Genomic DNA, 9,600 nt, shown 5'->3' on the forward strand with positions numbered 1-9,600 from the left:
TCTGTAACTTTTGAGACACTCTGTTTATCCTCTGCCCATTGCAGGTTAAAAACCTTATTGTGCTGTCAGAGCCCTTGATATGTTCTCAGAAAGAGGCTAAACCACCACACATTTCAAGTCACCTGCTGTCCAGATTATGTGGTGTTTGCTCCACTGACAACATATACATTTTTATGCCTCAATAGTCTTCTGCAAGGGTCCCACTGCATGCAACTTGCCATCACAATATTTGGTTGAAAACTAGTAGACATGGGTCTGCAGTGATTCCTGTTGTGTTTGAGACTGACTGTCAATGGCAACTTACAATGTTCATCTCGATGACTAACTACGAGTTAGGATCTTAATGTGGCCACATTGTGTGGTACAACATTCCTTGTAGACAAGCATTTGGGAGAGAATAATCCCATATGAGGAGGATTGAGGAAAGAGCATGTAAAAGGCACATTATAAAATATGTGATGAGGGGAGGCAAATAACGTGGAGTAGCATCTATCGACCCACTTCACTGAGTGGTCAGCATATCTGACTGCCATGCAGTTCATTTCCAGTCATGTCGCACCTTCTCTCTGCTCAGGGAGTGGGTGATATGTTGTCCTTATTATTGATTCATCATCGCCAGCATGAAAGTCACCCACCGTGGTGTCAACAGAAAAGACCTGCAACTTGTCAGCCAAATTTACCCAGCAAGTGACTCCCAGGTATCAATGTCCATATGACCACTTCATTCCACCTAGAGCATTAGAAAGGGAAACGTACTAAAGAGGAACAGTGACCAAATATGCTAAATGTGTTGGGCTATAAACAAACAAGGATACTATTTCAAAATTTAAAAGCTTTTGTCTACCTTGGTCACCAAAGTCTGAACATTATGGCTTTTCCTTAGAAACATACAGTGATCAGAAGTGCAAAGTAGCAACCGAAAAGATATCTTATCAGTGTACTATCAGATATGAGGCTCCTCTGAAATTGTCTATGGAGGTTTTTTACTTTCTCCTACATAAAGGGTGAGATGAACTCCACTGATAAAATTCAGGTGGTGGTTCAAAGGTGTTTTATGAGTATTTTGGTACAATGGACCTTGGTCTCCTGTGGCTCACTGCAAAGTAATAATGTAATTATGATTTATTTAGTTTGTTACCTTCATTTCTTCTGAAAATACACGTTAATGTGACTACCCGTCAAGACCTCGAATAACCTCTTTTTGCAGTGCACACCGTTGCGAGACATGCAGGAAGAGATTCATGGAAATGATCATATGGCATTAATGACTGGCAGACCCCATCCAGGCTCGATCAGTTGCCTACTGCAATTCTTTTCATTTTATGCTGCTTTTGAGACATGCTTGTTCATGACAAGAACAACACAATGCCCACTTTCCAAGGACACAAGAATCCCTTATCAAACTGGGCTCCCCCACGTGGCTGTGAGGTTCTGTATTAACAGGGGTGTGGAGCCATTACGATTTCATTGCCAAGTCCAGGTGTTCTACGTTTCTCATGTGAGGATCCACGGACAATACACCCTGGCAGGGGGGTTCCCACAGATTCTCAGTTGGTTTAAATCCGAGGACTTTGGTGGTTAGAGGCATGTGATAAACTCGTCCTGTTGCTGTTTGAACCACACATGTACCCTGCGAGCTGTGTTGCATTGTACTGCTGGTAAATGTCACTATGCTGAATAAAAACAAACTGTGTGTGCGGGTGGACACGGCCCTCGAGGACAGACGGATACATCTGTTAATCCTTTGTGCCTCCCAGAATATCATCACCACCCAGGGAATGCCACAGACTCCCTCCCCTGTCGTGCCCCATTCTGACAGTTGTTGCAGTGTGTTTTGCTTTCAGACATTTAACAATGTGCATTCCAATAGCCATCTGTCATTTGAAATGCCTCTCAGTTCATCTGGGTGGTCAGTTGTTTAACAGATGCACGTCTCTGCAGCTGACATTCACCCCTGTCATCTGTGGCCCGCGACTACACCACGGTATCCTCGGCACCAATTCTGAATAGCGCCATTTTGCTGAGCTTAGTATACTTTAACCACACTGACATGCAAACAGTTTACAGACTTAGTCATTCCCAAATGCTTCCACCCTTTCCCCAAAAGCCAATGACAGTGCACATTTTGTCTCCTCCTTATAGTGACAACTGCACTGTTTTCTGTGGCTCCCAACATGCTTTGTATACCCTTCACTGCTAGTGGTTACTGCATGTCGATTTTGATTGCTGGCAGTGGTCACATTAATATTATGGACCAGACCCTGTATCTACACAATAAAGAAAAAAAACCAGTGTAGCATATCAACTGTATTTTGTCAAAAAATATGCAAGTTTTTTTCACAGAAATGGAAAATTTCTAAATTCGTTCCCCTGTTGAAAAAGAGTGATAATCTTGAAACAGAAAACTGCAGACCTGTCTCACTTCTCCCAACTTTCTCTAAGGTTTTGGCGATACTAATCAAATATAGAGTGACACATTATCTTAATTATGGAATCTGATAAACAGTAATCAGCATGGATTTCTAGCTGGGAGTAGTACCGAAACAGCTGTACTGGAAGAAACCCAAAAGAAATAATTAGTAAATTGGGAGAGGGAAAAAGTGTTGTCAGGATAAATCTAGAGCTGTCAAAAGCCTTTGACACTGTTGACCACAGCATACTTTTGGAAAAGCTTGAAGCTATAGGTATCAGAGGACCGGAACAAAAAGTGGCTTGAGTAGTATCTGGAAAAGAGGATGACGGTGGTTGGAATTACAGCACCAAAAGAAGTGTATTAGGCCCCTTGCTGTTCCCCATTTACATTAATTTTATTCATGTGCCAGAGAGAAAAGCTAGAATCAAGTTGTTTTGCTGAAGATACTAGTTTAATTGTTTGTTTTATGAAGCAGTCATTGCACACTATTGTGGACCATGTCCTACAAGATACACAAAAATGGCTCAGTGCAAACAAGCTAACACTGAATGCAAAAAAAAAAACTAATTATGTGCAATATGGAAGAATAAGTGAACATGACGACCTACATCTCACTATGGAGGGAAACAACTTGAAAGAGTTCAGTGAGCAAAATTCCTGGGTATGCACATTGATGAGAAGATAAACTGGAAGGACCATGTGGTGAGCTTAGCACTAAAACCCAATTCGGCATGTTTTGTACTTGGAATAATTCCAAGAGTTTGTAGTAATGACTGTACCAGATTAGTATATTTTGGCTATTTACAGTCAATTGAGGCCTATGGGATAGTATCCTTGAGGAAAAACAAATTGTTGTTTAAATGAGATTTTCAAATTACAAAAACACCCTATTCAGATAATGACCCAGAGCCCACATCAAACACGTTGTAGGCCCCTTTTTAAAGCATTGGAAATTTTTGCAATTCCATCATTATACATTCTGAAATGTCTGTCGGTGTTCAAACAAAATCACGACAAAATGAAAAACCAATACAGATTACCATACACGGCAATGTAAAGATCTCCACTTACAGGCTGTAATAAGGGACCCAAAGTGAGAAACATGTATGTAAACAAGGCATCAAACTTTTTAATGCACTACCAAAACATATCAAAGAGCTGGAAAATTAGGATAAATTTAAAACTGTTATAAAGAACCACATGCTTGACAAATGCTATTACAGCATAAGTGAATAGCTGTGCGCAAATGTATAAGGATTTAATTTCATGTGATGAACGAAATTTCATCAATGAATATGTCTGGCAAGCCCATAAGAAGATCAATAACCACATGCTTAACAAATGTCACTACAGTATAAGTGAATAGCTCTGCTCAACTGTACAAAAATATATGATGTGACAAATGAAATCACAACATCAAGGAATAGGTCTGTAAAGCACATAATTTCTTGTGTCATAAAAACAGTTATTTGTTGTATATTGTATTAAAAATGAGATAAATTAATATGAATACAGCACAAATTTGATCATTGGGATTTTGTGGTCTTAAGTCCTGATACTGGTTTGATGCAGCTCTCCATGCTACTCTATCCTGTGCAAGCTGCTTCATCTCCTAGTACCTACTGCAACCTACATCCTGCTGAATCTGTTTACTGTATTCATCTCTTGGTCTTCCTCTACGTTTTTACCTTCCCTGCAGCCCTCCAATACTAAATTGGTGATGTCTGAGAACATGTCCTACCAACCGATCCCTTCTTCTACTCAAGTTGTGCCACAAACTCGCCTTCTCCCGAATCGTATCCAATACCTCCTCATTAGTTATATGATCTACCCATCTAATCTTCAGCATTCTTCTGTAGCACCACATTTCGAAACCTTCTATTCTCTTATTGTCCATGTTTCACTTCCATACCAGGCTACACTCCATACAAATACTTTCAGAAACGACTTCCTGACACATAAATCTATACTCGATGTGAACAAATTTCTCTTCTTCAGAAACGCTTTCCTTGCCATTGCCAGTCTACATTTTATATCCTCTCTACTTCTCATCAGTTATTTTGCTCCCCAAATAGCAAAACTCATTTACTACTTTAAGTGTCTCATTTCCTAATATAATTCCCTCAGTATCACCTGACTTAATTCGACTACATTCCATTATCCTTGTTTTGCTTTTGTTGATGTTCACCTTATATCCTCCTTTCAAGACACTATTCATTCCGTTCAACTGCTCTTCCAGGTCCTTTGCTGTCTCTGACAGAATTACCACGTCACTGGTGAACCTCAAAGTTTTTATTTCTTCTCCGTGGATTTTAATACCTACTCCGAACTTTTCTTTTGTTTCTATTACTGCTTGCACAATATACAGATTGAATAACATCGGGGAGAGGCTACAACCCTGTCTCATTCCCTTCCCAACCACTGCTTCCCTTTCATGTCCCTTGACTCTTATAACTGCCATCTTGTTTCTGTAAATAGCCTTTCGCTCACTGTATTTTACCCCTGCCACCTTTAGAATTTGAAAGAGAGTATTCCAGTCAACATTGTCAAAAGATTTCTCTAAGTCTACAAATGTTAGAAACGTAGGTTTGCCTTTCCTTAATCTACTTTATAAGGTAAGTCGTAGGGTCAGTATTGCCTCATGTGTTCCAATATTTCTACAGAATCCAAACTGATCTTCCCCGAGGTTGGCTTCTACCATTTTTTCCATTCATCTGTAAAGAATTTGCGTTAGTACTTTGCAGCTGTGACTTATTAAACTTATAGTTTGGTAATTTTCTCATCTGTCAACGCTTGCTCTCTTTGGGATTGGAATTATTATACTCTTCTTGAGGTCTGAGGGTATTTCGCCTGTCTCATACAACTTGCTCACCAGATGGTAGAGGTTTGTCAGGACTGGCTCTCCCAAGGCTGTCAGTAGTTCTAATGGAAGGTTTTCGACTCAGGTCTTTCACTGCTCTATCAAACTCTTCATGCAGTATCATATCTCCCATTTCATCTTCATCTACATCCTCTTCCATTTCCACAATATTGTCCTCAAGTACATCACCCTTGTATAGACCCTCTATATACTCCTTCCAACTTTCAGCTTTCCCTTCTTTGCTTAGAACTGAGTTTCCATCTGAGCTCTTGATATTCATACAAGTGGTTCTCTTTAATTTTCCTGTAGGCAGTATCTATATTACCTCTGGTGAGACAAGCCTCTACATCCTTACATTTGTCCTTTACCCATCCCTGCTTAGCCATTTTGCACGTCCTGTCGTTCTCATTTTTGAGACATTTGTATACCCTTTTGCCTGCTTCATTTACTGCATTTTTATATTTTCTCCTTTCATCAGTTAGGTTCAATATCTCTTCTGTTACCCAAGGATTTCTAGCAGCCCTCATCTTTTTTCCTACTTTATCCTCTGCTGCCTTCACTACTTCGTTCCTCAAAGCTACCCATTCTTCTTCTACTGTATTACTTCCACCCATTCCTGTCATTTGTTCCCTTATGGTCTCCTTGAAGCTCTGTACAACCACTGGTTCTTTCAGTTTATCCAGGTCCCATCTCCTTAAATTCCCACCTTTTTGCAGTTTCTTCAGTTTTAATCTACAGGTCATAACCAATAGATTGTGTCCAGAGTCCACATTTGCCCCTGGAAATGTCTTACAATTTAAAACCTGTTTTCTAAATCTCTGTCTTACCATTATATAATTTCAAATATTGCAGTATCTCCAGGTCTCTTCCACATATACAACCTTCTTTCATGATTCTTGAACCCAGTGTTAATCATAGCTAAGTTATGATCTGTGCAAAATTCTACCAGATGGCTTCCTCTTTCATTTCTTCCCCCCCAATCCATATTCACCTACCACGTTTCCTTATTTCCATTTTCCTACTACCGAATTGCAGTCACCAATGACTATTAAATTTTCGTCTCCTTTCACTATCTCAATAATTTCTTTTACTTCATCAAACATTTCTTCGTCATCTGCAGAGCTAGTTGGCATATAAAGTTCTACTACTGTGGTAGGCGTGGGCTTCGTGTCTATCTTGGCCACAATAATGCGTTTACTATGCTGTTTGTAGTTGCTTACCCACACTCCTATTTTTTTATTCATTATTTAACCTACTCCTGGTTACCCCTAATTGATTTTGTGTTTATAACCCTGTAGTCACCTGACCAAAAGTCTTGTTCCTCCTGCCACCGAACTTCACCAATTCCCACTATATCTTACTTTAACTTATCCATTTCCCTTTTTAAATTTTCTAACCTACCTGCCCGATTAAGGGATATGAAATTCCACGCTCCGTTCCGTAGAACGTCAGTTTTCTTTCTCCTGATAACGACATCCTACTGAGTAGAGCTCGCCCAGAGATCCGAATGGGGGATTATTTTACCCCCGAAATGTTTTACCGAAGTGGACGCCATCTCATTTAACCATACAGTAAATGTGCATGCCCTCGGGAAAAATTTCTACCATAGTTTCCCCTCGCTTTCAGCCATTCGCAGTACCAGCACAGCAGGGCCGTTTCGGTTCGTGTTACAAGGCCAGATCAGTCAATCATCCATAATGTTGCCCTGCAACTACTAAAAAGGATGCTGCCCCTCTTTAGGAACCACACGTTTGTCTGGCCTCTCAACAGATACTCCTCCGTTTTGGTTGCCCTATGGTACGTCTATCTGTATCACTGAGGCAAGCAAGCCTCCCCACCAACGGCAAGGTCCATGGTTCAATGGGGTGATGATAAATAAAAGTTGCGAGTGGATGAGTGTGTTATGCATTGCAAGGCAAAACACAGCCAACTGGGCACGGTATAGCAAGAGCCAACGCTGCAGCACACTACTGGAACAGAAACCTTTCATCATTTTCCACTATGGAAGTGTTTAGAGAACGTGAGCTTAAGTCCTAAACGAACATAGTGTGGATGTGTAAGCCCTCAGCCTTCGTGCACTAAATTCTTCTCATCTCAGTACCACAGCCATCGCCATCGGCGTAACCGTGGAATGCAGTAAGGGGTTGGCTGTTCGACCACAAGAAGCGGCAGCCTGCCCTGAGTTACAAGGGGCTAGCGGAAATTCGCGGGGATAGTCAGCTGCACTGTTTTGCTGCTTTACCTACAACTCAGACTATTGTGGTCGTGACATTTCTTATACCTATTAAGTGTTGCAACAATGTATTTGTATGATTTCAGCTGTTACAACTGCGACTCTTTGGCATCACGGTAATAGGGTACGGTATTTTTTCGCCTGTTTAACTGCACAGTTTTATTTTTCGCTATCGATTTGCTGTAGTACCTTAGAACATATTCTGAGGTCAAACAGAACGACCTCAACGCGAGCCAGCATGAATTTTGAGAATATAGATCATGCGAAACCCAATTCACTTAAAAAGCACAGTTGTCCTGGTGAGTGAAATGCGTTTCGGAAATCAGTAAACACCGTTTTCCCCTGTCTGCCTTGATCTCTGGTATTCAGACTGTCGTTCGAGTCGGGTTGCACGTAGTCGATGTTTTCGGAATCCATGCTGCTTAGCAGGGGGGAGCTCATTCAGTCTGAGGTAACTCGTTACGCCTGAGTTCAGAATTATAAATTTTCTGCTTGACCAAGATTTCGTGCCACCGTGAAGACCAGCCTAGACTTCAGGGTGGCTCTAATGCCACTCTTGATTCCTTGTGGATGGCTTGGAAGTTAATGCTGATAATCTCTGAGAACTGTACACAGTCGTATGCGTGAATACAAGGTGCGCTGATAAAAAGTAAAACATTTATTAACAGTCGGCTGCTACTTGGATAATCAGCACGTGATTACCGACGCAAAAGGTAACACAGAGTTTGACAGTAGGAGTACAAAAAATATCTCGTGACCAAAGACGTAAGCGTAGTTATGGCGATTAGCTTCTTAAAAGTTTACACAAGTACAGATGGAAATTGTGCTCGAATATGTGATACAAATAAAGCAATATACTGATGTGAGTTGGGCGTTTTACTGCTCTGTAACTGGCAACAGGATCGCGTTTACGTGTATGTTATCTGGGCATCACAACCAATTAAAATAAATCCCCCCCCCCCCCACATAAGTATAAAAAGGCAAATGTCGGGCTTGGTAGTCTAGCGATAATGAGCGTGCAGGAACAGTAGAAGTCGTGAGTTCGAATCTCGGTGCCTTTCTTTTTTTGTATTTTTAAGTGCAGTGTGCCATGTTTTTGGCTAAATATACCACTTAATCTTTTACCCTTGTTTTCGTCTGTCTGTTGCAGATCCTTTGCTTCAGGAACGGGGAGATGTATCAAGTTGAAATTTTTTTCACATACTGAGGTCGTGTTCCCTTCACGGTGTAAAATATACAGACCTAGAGGGCACTTTCTGTTGACCTACACTAATGAAAATTAGCAAGGAGCAAGGTTTTACAGTACACGTAAAGGAAAAATCCGAAAACTGGGAATTTGTTATTATATCACACGGAAATTGTTATCCAACATCGAACTTCAAATTACAACATCAGTAGTTCTGCGTTCATGTTGACTGGTTCCCAATACTAAACGTCAAATATCGCGCAAGGAATGGCAGTATTGTGTTTCGGAATGTAGCCCTCATCAGATATCCATATGCGATTACTGCATCTGCATATGTCGTTCAAAGTTGCATGTGAAGCAGAACAGACACAGTTAGCCTCAATGCAGAACTTCTAATTACTCTAATAACAGTAATACTTAAATATCTGCAACATTTCGCGGTCCTGTCACCAACTGTATAAACATTAATTTTAATAATGAACAGTCTCAGTTGCACCGTTTATCTAGAATTTACCTGTGTTTCAGTCGGGATAACCCAACCTTCTTCACAATAACAGTATCTACTGTCTGTCCATAGTGGACATCGCCAAGTTAATACTACTAATTCATAAACTATCGCCAGACTGTAAAACTTATCTGGCACTGCATCGGCCCCACTTCGCGACCGCGATACGGCAGCCACGAGTGCTGTACTCGATCTCCACTATGAACACACAGTAAACATTGTTATTCTGAAGAAGGTTGAGTTATCCCTACTGAAACCTGGGTAAATTCTAGGTAAGCGATGCAACAGAGGCTGTTCATTATTAAAATAATAATACTGGTCGCCTGCTTCCTGCATGACTTTGTCACATTTATAGTATTAAAATGAAAACATTCTCGAAAATCTTTTAATCCGTGGGATCGGT

The sequence above is a fragment of the Schistocerca gregaria genome, unplaced genomic scaffold (assembly GCF_023897955.1).
Source record: "Schistocerca gregaria isolate iqSchGreg1 unplaced genomic scaffold, iqSchGreg1.2 ptg000345l, whole genome shotgun sequence".
NCBI classification, from domain to species: Eukaryota; Metazoa; Arthropoda; class Insecta; order Orthoptera; family Acrididae; genus Schistocerca; species Schistocerca gregaria.